Below are 18,771 nucleotides of genomic sequence, written 5' to 3' on the forward strand. Positions count from 1 at the left end.
TATAGCCTGCTTCAGTCCGTCTCAAAGTGTGGCCCTCACACCAGCATCAGCATCACTTGCTAGGAATTCACAATCTCAGGCCCATAAATACAGAAACGTTAAAAAAAAAAACAACCCCCAAAACTTGGGCCCTGCTCCGGACCTACTGAATCGGAAACTCTGGTTTAATCTGTTTTAACAAGCCCACCAGTGCTTCCGGGGCTCACTAAAGCCTGAGAACCACCAAATAAAAGGACAAGTATGTCTTAGTGACAGTCTTCTTTCACTGCTGTAAGACTAAGTACACTTTACGGCTGAGAGAGAAAAGATTTCAGATTTTGGAATCCAATGTCAGACACAGCACTGGATGCTTGACAGACTGCCATCATTCAAGCTACATTACAATGGCATTTTTATACCACAAAGCAACAATATGGAGAAAAAAACAGACAACATAAAATTTAGTACTAACAAGTGTAGGTTAACATAGTTTAAAAACAGGTATTTTCTATAGTATCTCTCAAGATGGCAGCTCAAGAAAAAAAACATCTCTCAAGATGACCCTTTAACTTCGAATGCCTCCACATGCTGAAGAAATATGCAGCAAGAAAAAAGGCAGGGGATCCGTGTTGAGGTGGCTGTTTGAACATAAACGAGTCCTGCTCAACGGCACAGCTTAAGCAACCATGGAACAGTGACTGTTGTTTTAAAGACATAATCCGCAAGGACAAGATCCAAAGAGAAAAAACAGCAACAAAATTGTAGAAGGTGGAAGCAGATGGACTGGAGGAAAGTGTCTTGGCAAAGCCAAGGAAGGTGAATCCTACGCCTGCAACCATCAGGCTGACAGCTAACCCAACTCACGCTGCAGAATGCTCAGGGGAAAAAACAAAAACCTAGACACGGGCAGTTCTGGGTACTTCTGGAAGTGAGGGTAGGAACAGAGGAACCAAAATAAAGAGAATTGGGTGAAAGTTATCTTAAGAAACAATCAGGTCTCTAGATCCGCTCCCCACTCCACACTCCCCTGGCAGAACACTTGACGTTTAACCCCTGGAGAGGTTATGAGCTAGCACAGATGAAGGCATAGGTGCAGTACCAAAACCAGGGGATTAAGTTACACACACACACACACACACACACACACACACACACACACACACACTCCACCCCCAACAAAGAGTCCCAGGCTTCTTCTCACATTGGGCTCCCAAAATGCTGGTCAGCAGATCTTTTTTCTCCAGGCAAGAGATCAGGAATACTCTAGAAAATCTGACCAGTTAATAATAAGTAACCCACCGAGAGAAGCCTACATTAAAGCTCACATGTCATGTGGACAATATACACATACTCAGAGTTTCCAGTAACCTTCTTTAGGATTATTTGTTCTAGTCATGAACAGACAACTAAGGTTTATCAGAAAGAAGACAGAGAATAACATAAACAAACACAAACATTTAAAAAGCAACTTGCTTGGGAGATTGGATTGACATATATACACTAATATGTATAAAATAGATAACTAATAAGAACCTACTGTATAATAAATAAAATAAAATTCAATAAACAAATAAATAAATGAAAAATAAAAAAATAAAAAGCAACTTGCAGGAAAAAGAAACTATTCAGGCAGATAGCAGAAGCAAGAAGAACTACAATCCTGCAGCCTGTGGCACAAAAACCACATTCACAGAAAGACAGACAAGATGAAAAGGCAGAGGGCTATGTACCAGATGAAGGAACAAGATAAAACCCCAGAAAAACAACTAAATGAAGCACAGATAGGCAACCTTCCAGAAAAAGAATTCAGAATAATGATACTGAAGATGATCCAGGACCTCAGAAAAAGAATGGAGGCAAAGATCGAGAAGATGCAAGAAATGTTTAACAAAGACCTAGAAGAATTAAAGAACAAACAAACAGAGATGAACAGTACAATAACTGAAATGAAAAATACACTAGAAGGAATCAACAGCAGAATAACTGAGGCAGAAGAACAGATAAGTGACCTGGAAGACAGAGTGGTGGAATTCACTGCTGCGGAACAGAATAAAGAAAAAAGAATGAAAAGAATTGAAGACAGCCTAACAGACCTCTGGGACAACATTAAACGCAACAACGTTCGCATTATAGGGGTCCCAGAAGGAGAAGAGAGAGAGAAAGGACAAGAGAAAATATCTGAAGAGATTACAGTCGAAAACTTCCCTAACATGGGAAAGGAAATAGCCACCCAAGTCCAAGAAGCACAGAGAGTCCCACACAAGATAAACCCAAGGAGAAACACACCAAGACACACAGTAATCAAATTGGCAAAAATTAAAGACAAAGAAAAATTATTGAAAGCAGCAAGGGAAAAACGACAAATAACATACAAGGGAACTCCCATAAGGTTAACAGCTGATTTCTCAGCAGAAACTCTGCAAGCCAGAAAGGAGTGGCATGACATATTTAAAGTGATGAAAGGGAAGAACCTACAACCAAGATTACTCTACCCGGCAAGCATCTCATTCAGATTCGATGGAGAAGTCAAAAGCTTTACAGACACTCAAAAGCTAAGAGAATTCAGCACCACCAAACCAGCTCTACAACAAATGCTAAAGGAACTTCTCTAAGTGGGAAACACAAAAGAAGAAAAGGACCTACAAAAACAAACCCAAGACAATTAAGAAAACGGTAATAGGAGCATACATATCGATAATTACCTAAAGCGTGAATGGATTAAATGCTCCAACCAAAAGACACAGGCTTGCTGAATGGATACAAAAACAAGACCCATATATATGCTGTCTATGACAGACCCACTTCAGACCTAGGGACATATACAGACTGAAAGTGAGGGGATGGAAAAAGGTATTCCATGCAAATGGAAATCAAAAGAAAGCTGGAGTAGCAATACTCATATCAGATAAAATAGACTTCAAAATAAAGAATGTTACAAGAGACAAGGAAGGACACTACATAATGATCAAGGGATCAATCCAAGAAGAAGACATAACAATTATACATATATATGCACCCAACATAGGAGCACCTCAATACATAAGGCAACTGCTAACAGCTATAAAAGAGGAAATCGACAGTAACACAGTATTAGTGGGGGACTTTAACACCTCACTTACACCAATGGACAGATCATCCAAACAGAAAATTAATAAGGAAACACAAGCTTTAAATGACACAATAGACCAGATAGATTTAATTAATATTTATAGGACATTCCATCCAAAAACAGCCGATTACACTTTCTTCTCAAGTGCACACGGAACATTCTCCAGGACAGATCACATCTTGGGTCACAAATCAAGCCTCAGTAAATTTAAGAAGATTGATATCATATCAAGCATCTTTTCTGACCAAAATGCCATGAGATTAGAAATCAATTACAGGGAAAAAAACGTAAAAAACACAAACACATGGAGGCTAAACAATACGTTACTAAATAACCAAGAGATCATTGAAGAAATCAAAGAGGAAATCAAAAAATACCTAGAGACAAATGACAATGAAAACATGACGAACCAAAACCTATGGGATGCAGCAAAGGAAGTTCTAAGAGGGAAGTTTATAGCAATACAATCCTACCTCAAGAAACAACAAACACCTCAAATAAACAACCTAACTTTACACCTAGAGGAACTAGAGAAAGAAGAACAAACAAAACCCAAAGTTAGTAGAAGGAAAGAAATCATAAAGATCAGAGCAGAAATAAATGAAACAGAAAAAAAGAAGACAATAGCAAAAATCCATAAAACTAAAAGCTGGTTCTTTGAGAAGATAAACAAAATCGATAAACCATTAGCCAGACTCATCAAGAAAAAGAGGGAGAGGACTCAAATCAATAAAATTAGAAATGAAAAAGGAGACGTTACAACAGATACCGCAGAAATGCAAAGCATCCTAAGAGACTACTACAAGCAACTCTATGCCAATAAAATGGACAACCTGGAAGAAACGGACAAACTTTTAGAAAGGTATAACCTTCCAAAACTGAACCAGGAAGAAATAGAAAATATGAACAGACCAATCACAAGTAGTGAAATTGAAACTGTGATTAAAAACTTCCAACAAACAAAAGTCCAGGACCAGATGGCTTCACAGATGAATTCTATCAAATATTTAGAGAGAAGCTAACACCCATCCTTCTCAAACTCTTCCAAAAATTTGCACAGGAAGGAACACTCCCAAACTCATTCTATGAGGCCACCATCACCCTGATACCAAAACTAGACAAAGATACTACAAAAAGAGAAAATTACAGACCAATATCACTGGTGAATATGGATACAAAAATCCTCAACAAAATAATAGCAAACAGAATCCAGCAACACATTAAAAGGATCATACGCCATGATCAAGTGGGATTTATCCCAGGGATGCAAGGATTCTTCAATATATGCAAATCAATCAATGTGATAACCATATTCAGAAACTGAAGAAGAAAACCCATATGATCATCTCAATAGATGCAGGAAAAGCTTTTGACAAAATTCAACACCCATTTATGATAAAAACTCTCCAGAAAGTGGGCATACAGGGAACCTACCTCAACATAATAAAGGCCATATACGACAAACCCATAGCAAACATCATTCTCAATTCTCAAGATCATTCTCATCATTCTCATTATCAAAAACTGAAAGCATTTCCTCTAAGATCAGGAACAAGGCAAGGATGTCCACTCTCACCACTATTATTCAACATAGTTTTGGAAGTCCTAGCCATGGCAATCAGAGAAGAAAGAAAAATAAAAGGAATACAAATTGGAAAAGAAGTAGTAAAACTGTCACTGTTTGCAGATGACATGATACTATACATAGAGAATCCTAAAGAGGCCACCAGAAAACTACTAGAGCTAATCAATCAGTTTGGTAAAGTTGCAGGATACAAAATTAATGCACAGAAATCTCCTGCATTCCTATACACTAACAACAAAAGATCCGAAACAGAAATTAAGGAAACAATCCCATTTACCATTGCAACATAAAGAATACAATACCTAGGAATAAACCTATCTAAGGAGGTAAAAGACCTGTACTCAAAAAACTACAAGACACTGATGAAAGAAATTAAAGATGATACAAACAGATGGAGAGATATACCATGTTCTTGGATTGGAAGAATCAATATTGTGAAAATGACTATATTACCCAAAGCAATCTACAGATTCAGTGTAATCCCTATCAAATTACCAATGGCATTTTTTACAGAACTAGAACAAAAAAATCTTAAAATTTGTATGGAGACACAAAAGATCCCGAATAGCCAAAGCGGTCTTGAGGGAAAAAAATGGAGCTGGAGGAATCAGACTCCCTGACTTCAGACTATACTACAAAGCTACAGTAATCAAGACAGTATGGTACTGGCACAAAAACAGAAATATAGATCAAGGGAACAGGACAGAAAGCCCAGAGATAAACCCACGCACCTATGGTCAACTAATCTATGACAAAGGAGGCAAGGATATACAATGGAGAAGAGACAGTCTCTTCAATAAGTGGTGCTGGGAACACTGGACAGCTACATGTAAAAGAATGAAATTAGAACACTCCCTGACACCACACTCAAAAATAAACTCAAAATGGATTAGAGACCTAAATGTAAGACCAGACACTATAAAACTCTTAGAGGAAAACATAGGAAGAACACTCTTTGATATAAATCACAGCAAGATCTTTTTTGATCCATCTCCTAGAGTAATGGAAATAAAAACAAAAATAAACAAATGGGACCTAATGAAACTTAAAAGCTTTTGCAAAGCAAAGGAAACTACAAACAAGATGCAAAGACAACCCTCAGAATGGGAGAAAACATTTGCAAATGAATCAACGGACAAAGGATTAATCTCCAAAATATATAAAGAGCTCATGCAGCTCAATATTAAAAAAACAAACAACCCAATCCAAAAATGGGCAGAAGACCTAAATAGACATTTCTCCAAAGAAGACATACAGATGGCCAAGAAGCACATGAAAAGCTGCTCAACATCACTAATTATTAGAGAAATGCAAATCAAAACTACCATGAGGTATCACCTCACACCAGTTAGAATGGGCATCCACAGAAAATCTACAAACAACAAATGCTGGAGAGGGTGTGGAGAAAAGGGAACCCTCTTGCACTGTTGGTGGGAATGTAAATTGATACAGCCACTATGGAGAACAGTATGGAGGTTCCTTAAAAAGCTAAAAATAGAACTACCATATGACCCAGTAATCCCACTACTGGGCATATACCCAGAGAAAACCATAATTCAAAAAGACACATGCACCCCAATGTTCATTGCAGCACTATTTACAATAGCCAAGTCATGGAAGCAACCTAAATGCCCATCGACAGACGAATGGATAAAGAAGATGTGGTACATATATACAATGGAATATTACTCAGCCATAAAAAGGAATGAAATTGAGTCATTTGTAGAGACGTGGATGGATCTACAGTCTGTCATATAGAGTGAAGTAAGTCAGAAAGAGAAAAACAAATATCGTATATTAACGCATATATGTGGAACCTAGAAAAATGGTACAGATGAACTGGTTTGCAGGGCAGAAATTGAGACACAGATGTAGAGAACAAACGTATGGACACCAAGGGGGGAAAGTGGCGGGGGAGGGGGAGGGGGAGGGGTGGTGGTGGGATGAACTGGGAGATTGCGATTGACATATACACACTAATATGTATAAAACAGATAATTAATAAGAATCTGCTGTTTAAAAAAATAAATAAAATTAAATTAAAAAAAGAATATACTGGATAAACTTTAGTCAGTTGCTTTTAGTGTCTTTTACAAAAACAAGAAGCTGTGGGGAAAACAAGATGATTCTGCTAGGACAAAATGCATGACAGGACAATACTGCCTGGGTGTGGTTTGGTTTTTAGTGCCTGGGGCATAGTCCATATTAATAGTATTTCTCATAATCCTCCTGATATGATCACTGGAGAAGAGTGGGAATTGAGCTTTTCAACTTATTTCTTTAAAAAAAAAAAAAAGGAACTATTCAAATAAAGAAAATTTAGGGAAAAATACCATTAATATCCTTGAAGAGTTAGAAGATTATATTGCATCCACAAAGCGAGAACAGTTACTATTTTAAAATAAACATTAAGAGAATAACAAAGAGCTTGAAATTTAAAATGCGATGGCAGAAATAAAAAAAATTATAAGGGTGAGAAGATAAAGTTAAGGAAATCACGCAGAAAAGAGTAAAAAGAAAAACGTGATGGAAAACAGAAGAAAAAGTACGATAATCGGAGAACCAGTCCAAGAGGTTTAACATACAAATAACAGGTCTACAGACAGAGATACGCAAAAATGGAGAGGAGGAAAATCGATGAAATACTTCCAGAAAATTTCCCGAAAGTGAAGCACACACATTTCCAGAGTTAAAGGAGCCCTCCTGAATGTCCAAAACACTAAAGAAAAATTGAGCCACATCAAGGACACCATGTAAAATTTCAGAACAAAGGGGTGCTAAAAGAACGTGCTATAAGCTGCCAGAAAGCAAACAAATAAATCACATACATACAGATGATCAGGAATCAGAATAAGATTCAGATTTTCCTACAGCACCACTGTAAGCAAAAAAGCAATAGATGAATGCTTTCCAAATGCTAAAAGAAAAGAATTTCCAATTGAACATTTAATACCCAGATGCACTGTTATTCAAGTGTGAGGACAGAATAGAGGCACTTTCAGACACATGAGGTACCCAAAACTTTACTTCCAATTAAGCCTTTCTCGAGAAACTACTGAGAATGTCCTCCACAAAAAGCTGGAGTAAATCAAGAAGAGAAAGACACAGGAAAGAAAAAATTCAGGACATCCAACGCAGGAAAGAGAAGGGCATGTCCAGGATGAGACTGAATGGAGACTCCAGCACGGTGACTACAGTCAGGCAGGGAGGAAAGCTTGCAGCAGTGACCTCGGGAAAGGCTGCCGAGAGCTGTCATCACCAGCCAACTGCCACAGTCCCATCATTTTAACTGGACAAAACCCCTAGAGGCTATGCTTTACTGAAACAGTGGGAGTAAACCAAGAAAGAAGAAGATACGAGATCCAGGAAACAGGGAATCCAATCCAGCAGACATTCCAAGGATCAGAAGAAATTTACGTCCCAGGATGACAACTGTGAAGCGGCCCAAGACAGCAATCAACCCAGAAAAAGGAAAACAGAGGATTCTAGGAGAGAATGTCTCCAAGAAAGTTTTTATAATAGATACATTACCTGAGGTAATTTGATTTTGAAAAACTAAATAAATTGTGGAAGTTAAATATGAAAATCAAGGCGATTATTCATGTCAGGGAAAACAAATAGAAAGGAAACATAAGTAAGGAATATTACAATCTTTAGCTGTAAATAATACTTGTACAGGCATAATAATATATGTTGAACACTGAATTAGCAAAAAATTATAAACTAACTATATTGAAAGGACAGCCGGGAGGAAACAGACTGTGTGAGAGGAATGAAATCTTTGCCTACAATAAGAGAAAGCCAATAGGTAACACCTCAAATTGACAAATCAAAAGATCTGGCTGTGTGATAGTCGGGAATATGAGATGTGTAAGTGCCAGCAGAACTAGCCACAGGAGCCAGCTGTCCTGGTTGCCCAGGTTGCCCTGGGGTCAGAGCCGTGCAGAGCAGACAGATTGGGGCAGAAAACTGCTTTATTTGATAATGAACTTTTTGGCAAAATGTGGTCTTTTAAACTACATGCCTAAGTAAAAATTAATTTAAAAAGGAAAAAGCAGGACAACAAGGAGAAAACCAACTATTCTTCAATCATTTCCACAAATCCCAAGTTTTACAAGCCTCCTCCAACATCTTCCTAAAAAAATCTCTCCCAAGAAACCTTTCTGGTTTTATTAACCATAATGATCCTGCTTTCCTTTCTAACTTATTCAATGAAAAAAAGAATTATACTATGAAGCTATTATGTGCCAGACACTTTATATAATATTCCCTTGCTTCTCATTCTCTTAAGTTTCCTAGCCAGATTGCCATCGTCCTTCTCATCTTTAATAAGGAAACTAAGGCTCAAAGAAGTGAAGCAACTTATTTAAGTCAGAGTTAATAAACGGCTGAGTCAATACTTAAATCCAGATCCATTTGATTCCAAAGCCCAAGTTCTTTCCATAATACTACACTGCTCTACAACTTAATCAATATGAACAAAATATATTACTAAGTCATCTGTTATAACCTAAAAATTACACAGTAGAATGAGTACTAAAGTACACTGAAAACAACTGAATACACTTTCAGATAGTTTCTATGAAAGTCAAAACTTGGGCAAATTATCTCACACAACAGATTTACATAATTTCAACTTACTGGATCTTTTCCATAAAGATGACTTAACCATTAAGTAGAAAACTTCCTAAATGCTTGGAGCACCCACAAAGAAAAGGTAGATCAGAGATTAATATAAGAAAAGGAGAAAGCTTGAAGCAAATTCCAAATGTGTCATTTGTTGGTAAAATTTGCCTAGGGTGATCCCTAGACAGATTTCATTAAATGTTAAGACATCATGAGAATTAAAAGTTTTTGTTTTATTTGTAAAATAGAAGTAGTGGCAATATGATGTATTATGTTTACAACAGGAATAAAAAACCAAGAGAGTTCTGGATTTGAATCATTGTTAACCACTGACTACAACACTACAAATGAGAAAGTTTAGATAGAGGTCCGAGATTTGAAAGAAATTAAATGTACTTCCCTCTCTTAACCTTGGTATAAATGTAATGTAAGAGACAGTTAATCATACTGTACATGTGAGGCACAGATATTTACCACCATCAGATGGAAGTTGTGTTGACATCTAAGTCTGGATGTCTTGACATCTAAGACTGGACTGATAAAAATTTAGCAGCTTATGAAGTCTGTCAGGGTTACTGCAAGGCAGCAATGACTCAATGACCTAAAGCAACCTACAAGACAACTCTCTGTGCCTACATCAACTGAAAAATAAAACTGACTTAAATGCAAAAAACTTAATGAAAACCATATGACGCAAGGAAACAAAATAGTCCCCACCCTCACTGGCCTGGTTTTACACAAATATTTAATCAAGATCATACAGAAGCAGTCTGTGTTGATTTTGAAGATGAAGACAACCCTTAAAAATGTTAATCAGCTTCCATTTCAAGGTTCAAACATACACTGGCAGCTATTGAAAAGAAAACTGAAAACAGAGGTTTGGAATTATTCATTAGTCTAATACCAAATAATTAAGAGCTTAACCTCATTTCAGTTTTGAAGGGGGAAAATTAAAGTCAAATCCTAAAAAAATAAACATTATAATCATATCTAAATTTAGCAATCAGCAATAGCTGATTTCATTGCTTTCCCTAAGAAGAACGTTCTGTTTTCATTTTAATTTATTTTCACCTAAACTAAAAAAGGTTCATACTGGTTAAATTCATCTTAATACCTTTGTTGTTGCACATTTTTGTAAGCTATTTACAACTGTAGTTAGTAATCTCCCCTACATTTGTGAAAGGAAAATCAAAATGGAGTCAGTATTGCTAAGAGAGCCCTCTAAAACACAGCCAAGGGACCATTAAAGAAGTGTGACTTATGCACATCTCAGCCTGGATGGAATCTGACCCTTTGACCTGATGAAGCCATCCAGAACATCTACCAGAAATTCGTGACAGCATAGCCTATCTACTTACTGGACCCTACCCTAAAACAACTCATGATTTCTTAAGGACAAAAATATTTTCTGACTTCAGTCAGAGTCAATCACAATTCTCGTCGGGTGACTTTTAACAACCTCATGGCTTTTCATCTTCATGATGAAACTTTCTCTTCCTTGGAACACTCTTCTGGGATCACCCAAATCTTCTGCATCTCCCAAACTGCAATTCTTAAGACCCCAAATAAACTCTTTTCTTATTTGCAGACTCCTGCTCCTTTTTTTTTTTTGGTTGACATATTAAATCCTATCTAAAAGTTCTGCCTGTGAAATGAAGGGTATATGAGAAATCCCTTTATATAAAAAAATGTATTCTGGTAGAAATCAAGAGGAGTAAAATATAGCCCCAAATCTTTAGAATTTAAATAAGAGCACAAATGATTTTCTAATTGTGCAAGACACTGTAACATCCCTCTAAAGAATTGAAAATTCAATCATAAAGGATTGAAAATTTTCAATCTAGAATATACGAGAATTCCAATGAAGAACCTAATGAAGAACCTACTGATTCAAGTTTATGTGAAAGATCCCATATCTAAACAAACTCAAACTTTTCTCTGATTCTCAAAGAATTCTTAATAAGCAATTCCTACTTGTCTTTATCAATTTTTGCCTTCTCTATTCCTTCACAAACTTGTTTAACTCTTTTACTAGGATGGTATTCCAGGCAACAAGCCCACTGGGCTTCATTTTTGTTAACTTTTTGTTTAGTTTCCACATTCTTGTATAGTTTACAAATTCAGACGGGTAATATCTAAGATCCAAGTAAACTAGAAAAGCATTTAATAAGAGATCCCAGGAAAAAAGATCAAGATGCTGAAATCATGTCACCTTTAATTACAGCCCAAGCACATATTAAATGTACAGAACTCTCTAAGAAAACCTAATTCTGCCTGGCTTTCCAAGAATTCAGGCATATTATTCCTGGAAAACAAGCTTTTTTGATGCATTTTTTTTTCATCCACTATATTGTTTTTTGTTTTCATTTCATTTGCTGCCCTTCATTTTACTATGCACTTAACACTTATGTCCTTGTTCAAAGTGGTTCTATTTGGTTTCTTCTGTTCTAACTTGCTATCTACATACATCTAGCTCCACAAAATTAAGTCTTAGGAAACATTCCTGCATCCCTGATTTTCTTCATTGTTTATATTCTCTTAAGAATTGTTAAAAGCTGACTATACATGCTTAAAAAGACAAACAGAACATCTCAAGGAGCCTTTTGACACAAGTGCTCTATGCATTTTCATACTCAATTAGGATCATGAAATATTTAGAATACACTCTGCCAGTCAGTCTCTTAAAGCACATCCTTATTCTTATATCCACTACATTACATAGTACATTAATGAGAATTCAGATTTATAAACAAATTAGCAGAGCTATGAATTTATCTAGAAAATAGACACCAATGTTTTACTATCACAACTTTGTTAAAAGCTTAAATGAAAAAAAACATACATAAGCCCCTCCTCCATGTGAGGACACAGCAAGAAGACATGTCTATGAACCAGGAAGCAGGTCCTCACCAGACACCAAATCTGCCAGTGCCCTGATCTTGGACTCCCAGCCTCCAGAACTTTGAGAAATGAATGTCTGTTGTTTAGGCCACCTAGTCTGTGATAATCTATTATAGCAACTAGAATGGGCTAAGACAGCATGTTACCTGACTATTTCCTCTTCTGAAATATGAGGGATGATAATAGTAAATACTCTCTCCCTCACATATCACATACACACACACACACACACACACACACACACACACAGCCATAAAGGTCATTGATATAAATAAATGGTTGCTTTTGCCAACAAAAAACTCCTTGTCATTCTTTTAAATGTAATATGTGATTATTATTCCTCCATTCTTCTCCTTAATTTCTTGAAGTACCCAACCACCAAGGTCCTTGCAGCAATGAAACGTACAGACTTCTTGCTAGTCCAACACTGCAGTTAGTTTATGAGACGGGGTATCAACAAGGAAAAAATTTTTTTTAAAATATGGAAAAGTTCTTTGTAAAACCATGAAAAGCTATACAAACAAAACTAAGTTATATCTGGTAGATAATATGCATACTATCAATCAATCTACTGAAGTCAACAAAAGATTTAAAAATAAATGGATTGTCTCACTAGAGTTCCTTGTACAAATGGGTGATTCCAAGTCTGGGACACAGGAAGTTCAAGGTTTGGTCTGGGACATCTTGTTATCCCAGAAAGCAAGAAGTACTCAAAGAAAAATGGGGTCATGTCAAAAGGGCACAAGAGCCAGTTTGCACTGGTTCCCATTACCTCATTTGTGAATTTAAGCATCAAAAAGCATAATGTTTGTAAAATACTGAACAAATAAAAATTCTTATGTCCATGATACTAAACAAAAAACAACAACAAAAGGCGGGGGGAGAGAAGGCTCTCTTGCCAGCACTGGAGATGACTGCTAACCCAACTCCCCACTCCAGAAAGCAGTAATTAAAGGGAAGGGAACATGAGCCCCCACCTTTAGGAAATTAAATTCATCCCTAGAAAAATAAATAAATAAAAAATAAATGAGAAAATCACCATTCTGTAAACTCCAATGACATAACTGTTTTAGACAAGGATCATCAGTTGATGCTAAAAGGCAAAGGAAAGATGGAGAAAGGTATACTTGCTCCTTCCAAAGTTATTCATCCCAGAAATTACTTTATAACTGTAGGGGGAAAATGCACTTTTAATAAGGGACTATTTATTACCACTTTAACCAAATGAAAAACTACCATCACTAATATGGGATGTGATGCAATAGTAAGTACAGAGCATCTAAGTATCACACCTATGAAATAGGCCAAAAGAGTTTAACCTAAATCCTAACCTTTAGTCCTAACTTCCAGCCTACTAAAAAAGGGGCACAGGGGAACAAGTTAAAAGATATCATGACAAAACCATCAGGCAAATTCAGAATCTGGATTCATTCTTCAAGACAACTGGTTTGTCTCTTTATATATTCTTCTTAAAAAAAGGTGGGGTGGGGTGGGAGAGGACAAGGGACTGGTCAAGAAGAAAAGAGACCAGGATACAACCAAATGTACGGTGTGAACCTCAACTGGATTCCAGTTCTCAAAGTTATAAAAGAATCCTTTGAATTCTGTGGCATGTGAATCACATGACAATAAACCTAATTTTTAAAAAAGAATCTCTGGGACAGTATAGGGACTACCTTCAAATAATCACCCCAAACAAACAAAAACTAGATGGAGAGAGGATAGGCAGACAGCTATAAAATGAACACATGGACAAGTGCTAACAATTTTAGAGACTAGGTGACAGAAATACTGGTCTTTCACATGTTTTTCCTGTTTGAAAATTTTCTATAAAATTACTGAAAAAAAAAAAGGATTCTAAAATTTCTATTAGGCAAACAATGATTAAATGATATCCAATAACTTTAAATTCCTTGATAAATGAATAGAAAGTCAATTCTAACAGTAAACTTATAAAGAATTTTCTTCTCTTTTCTTTCTTTTTTTTTTTTTTGGCCACACTGCGTGGCTTCCGGGATCTTAGTTCCCCGACCAGGGACTGAACCCGGGCCCACAACAGTGAAAGCCCCGAGTCCTAACCACTGGACCACCAGAGAATTCCCCAAAGAATTTTCTAAATAAGGCTAATGAGTTTCATAATTCTGAAGTGTTTTACTATAATATTTTATCTTACTTCCTCCTTAACCAGTTTTAAGGAATGAGATTTTAAAGTGGGTCATTCCCCAAGTGCTACTACATAACCTGTGAAGGGGAGGTGAGACCCAGAACTCAGCAAGCTGCCTTGCTTACCTCTCTAGTCTGGGCAGGTAACACTGGGGCTCGCCAGACAGCCCCCCTTCTTTCCAGCTCATCTAGGTGACAGAATGGAGACAGTTTTCTGTTCTGCTTCTAAAAAAGTACCTCACTATTTTAAGCACACAGGCACTAATGGCTGAACGACAGTTCTGGAGCAATACAGACTAGGTTTTCATCCAGAGTCTGTCAATTATTATCAGTGTGTCCTGAGGCAAGTCATTGAATCTGACTTTGGGTTTCTCATCTTTAAATGAGAGTTCTAGTATTTCTTAAAATGATAATTATATAAAAACACGGTCCATAGTACCTGGCGCAAAGCGAACAATAATAAGGCCCCTCCCAGCCCATTTACCCTGTCCCTACCACTAATGCCCTGAGTCATCATGTACACACAGAACCCCCAATTGAGGACATATGTGATCTTCTAATGTTCTGCGCACTATTCACAAAGTTGAGAACATTCAAGTAGTAGGAAAGCACCCACTTAGAAACCAAATCCCCCTTGCTAAGGAAAATCTTAAGTTACACAGTTCAACCACAGCTTGAAGTGTGGGGTAAGAGAAAGTGGACACATTTCTAGTCCTCAAAATCTAGTTTTATTATTTTGTAAGAAGTATGCATTACTAGGCCAGACACACCTAAAATGAGAGAGAACCTTCCAAATCTAAACACAATTTTTATTCAATTATTAGATAATTTTTGGACCATCCAGTAATTCAGCAGTAGTAACAACAGTTTCCTTCCAAACTAGCTTCCAACTTCAGATTCATCTTTAACTATTATCTGTTAGGAAAAAATAAGAACTGACTATAAGAAACTCATTCTAATGACATGCTATTGCAAACGTTTATATAGTGCTTACTAGATGCCAAGCTTTCTAATTCTAAGCACTTTACATATACTAAATCACTTAACTCTCACAGTATCTCTGTGAGATCGTCATAACTCCTAGAATGACTGTCTTAAACAGAGAAGTATCCTAGGTTTGGTGTGGGTAAGCAACCCATCTGCAGTAAGTGGCAGACCAAGTATTCTGAACCCAGGCGGTCTGGTTCTCTAGTCTGTGGGTAAGATAATTCTTTTGATTTTTAAAAATGCACCATAAGTGCAAACACATGGGTGTAAGACACACCTTGTGCAGGACATTTAAATTAAAAAAAAAAAAAAAGGAAAGAAAGAAAAAGCCTCAACCTCACTGATGAAAATCCTACGCAGGCAGCCACTTCAGCCATTTCAAACAGAACATTTCTTCAAAGCAGGCCAGAAGATGTACGGCACCATTATTAATTTTTATTTTAACAGTAACTAAAGATTTCCACAGCAGCTCCATAATTACATTTTTCACTTATACCCATATTTCCCCCATGTCAAATGCTGCATGTTACCACACTGCCAAACATAAGTTCACTTTGATTAAAACTGCCGTTCAAATCAGAATCCACCCTATGTTAAAATTAAACAGCATATTTTAAAAGTGAGTACAAAGAGAAACTGGCTTTAGACTGTTCCCATCAACAGCAAAGTGTACAATCATGCTCATTCTTATTTCAAACTTGGAGTCTCTCTTTTGTCTAAACTCTAATCTATTTAGGCATTTTCAGTAAACAAACATTAAGCTGAATTATTTACAAAGTGAGCATTCCACACATTCCTGTTAGAGCCGCTTTTATGTGAGAGTAAAACAGTGTTGCCCTGCAATGTAGGGGCAACTTAAGGACAGCATCTTTCTCCACCCCCTTGCCTGCCTTCCACACCCCCAACTCTTTGTAAAAACTGAGGCCTGAAAATGGCCGGGGGACCACCTAGGGACCTGTGTGAGGAGTCCCTCCATTCCTGGGCTTTCTCCTTTGGGAGGAGAATTCAGTAGGTCTATGAATCAGCAGGAATGCACAGTTTTAAAAGTACACAGCAATTCAGAGTCTAGGTCTAAGTTACCAAGATACCAAAGAAGCCAGGTATTGCAAAAGTATCCCCACCACTAAATACCTAGCTGTGAAGAAATCACATGGTTGTCATTTATGAGAAATGTATGAGAAACAGAGCCCCCTAACTTATCTCTATGTTTGACACTTAAAGCACTCATATCACAAAATCAGAAAAAAGTAAATACCTAGTCTCTTCCAGTAACTTTTCCCCTTGATTTTGACTGAAATTTGTTGTCCTGCAATCAGTAAGGAAATTACTTTCTAACAGAAACTAGCTAGCACTTTCTCTTACTACAAAATTATTATTGCGGTTTCATTATAACAAAAGCCCAAATTGATATATTGACAATTTCAAATAAATGAAAACATTGCAGAAAGTCTGTAATTCAAGAGTGTTAAGTAACATACGGTCAATGATCTCCTAACAGCAGCCAATATACTCTCCTTAGAGACTTAACAGATTTAAATTGCATCACCTTTGCTTCTGTGCCACCTTTAAGGAAACAGGCGCTTAAGTTCCAAGAAATCTGACTGAATTTTAGTCAACTTTTCAAGAAAAGAGCAAAAGGAATAATCACAACTTTGAAAGGTAAGGGAAAAAATTAGCAGCTCTAATTATTAAAATCTTGATTATTCAACATATTGGGAAAACATCACTCTAGACCGCTATGTGTTCTGAATGGGGGAAGGAAGGTACTATTCCCTTAAGGATTAGAACTAATCTCTAATGAACACTTTTCGTATACAAAATGTAAGTTTTTGTTGCTTCCTTAAACAGAGTGTCCTAAATACAATCTTATCTTTAAAAAAAAAAAATTCACTCAGGGTCAACATCAAGAAAGCAGCCAATGTGCCCTGCCACATGTTGGTATGTGGCTGGTACATTCAGGGCTGCATTTATTTGGTCCCAGGGAGGGATTTACAGATTCTGGATTAGAGAATTCCCTACAAATAGGTGACAATTAATTCTTTAAACCTAGAAACGTTTACATTTCTAAAGTACACTATTCACCTTCCCCGACTGGGTAAACAGACTAACTGTCCTCCGCGTGTCCGGGACCCTGCAGAGACAGACAGACTTGTGAGCTCCTGCAGTAAGAGGTCTCCACACACACACTGCTCTTCGGGCCGCCTGTTCCTTTGTGTCAGGCTTCCCACACTAACCCAGGGCCTCTGCCCCGCGCTTGACGTTTTTGACCTGATTTACTGTCATCTGTCTCATTTCTCATTACAACCTGGAGCAGACATTGCCTCCAAAAGTCTTTACCTCTCAGACATGTTCCACCTTTTACAGTCTTGACTTGGTGAAAGCTGTCACCATTTCTGAATCTCCCAAGCTGTCAACCTCACAGTCACCCACAGTCCCTCCCTCTCCTTCATCCCTCTGAATCAGGTGAGTCCCAGACCCAGTCAACCTCAAAACTGCCTCTCAAATATGACTCCTCTTTTCTTCTCACCCCCATGCAACCTTAGCTCACCCCCTTTTAGTTGTCCCCTCCTGCTCTGATTACCACAATAGCCTCCCACTGGCTGGTCTTCTGACACAGGCTTTACATCCTCCAGCCTTCTTTTTCTTAAAAATAATCAAACCTGATCACATCACTTACCTGACGAAAAATTACAACTGGCTCCCAAATGCCTAAAGGATAAAGTCCAAATTCCTTAACTGAAGGTAGGAGACTAAAAAATCTGATCCCAACTTACTCAGAATCCCCTTTTCTAGCTCCCCACCCATCAGCAAACACCCTATATTCCAACCCCTATGGAAGAAGAAAAGAGAAAAGAAAGAAAATTATAAAGAATGTGAAAAACTGGAAAACTGTTAGGCTTTTTTCCCTTATAGTAGTACAAAGATTGGCAGTTCTTTTCCTCCTAACCAACTGCTTAAGTGTACCTTGAAAAGTAAAAATGAGATGCACTGTCTCTTTTTCCTTGAATTATTACTAGTGAAAATGTCTACTGATTATGGCTTCATTCTCTGATGCTTATTTCATTTAAGTGTTTTCAAAGACTGTCTCAGTATAGGCTGGTTTCAGCAACACTGAACACTTGTTCCAATTTCTGACTTTCTTTATGAAATTCTTTAGCTTGAAGGTAAACACTTCATCAGAAGTATCACTCACTGCTGCCTCCTTCCCTGTTATCATCTGAATTCACCATTAAACAATGAAAAATGCTTCTTCAATTACTCAAAGCACCTTTACGTACAGGCTAGGTTGGTCCAATGGATGAACTAGTGCCACCACTACGTTTGCTTCATGACATTTTAAAACCAAAGCTAAGGTTCTTATATTCTTCCAAAGCACATTCCTCTTGAGAGTCACATTTTCTATGAACATTCTCACATCATA

At 37.2% G+C, this 18,771-nt stretch overlaps 1 protein-coding gene across 1 annotated transcript in view; it reads right to left on the reverse strand.

Annotated features, from left to right (window-relative positions):
* RRP15 (ribosomal RNA processing 15 homolog) overlaps positions 1 to 18,771 on the reverse strand; it is a 47,093-nt gene that overhangs the window by 2,729 nt on the left and 25,593 nt on the right. The gene's annotated exons all lie outside the window — the stretch shown is intronic.

This window comes from Balaenoptera acutorostrata, chromosome 1 (genome assembly GCF_949987535.1).
Source record: "Balaenoptera acutorostrata chromosome 1, mBalAcu1.1, whole genome shotgun sequence".
Classification (NCBI taxonomy): Eukaryota; Metazoa; Chordata; class Mammalia; order Artiodactyla; family Balaenopteridae; genus Balaenoptera; species Balaenoptera acutorostrata.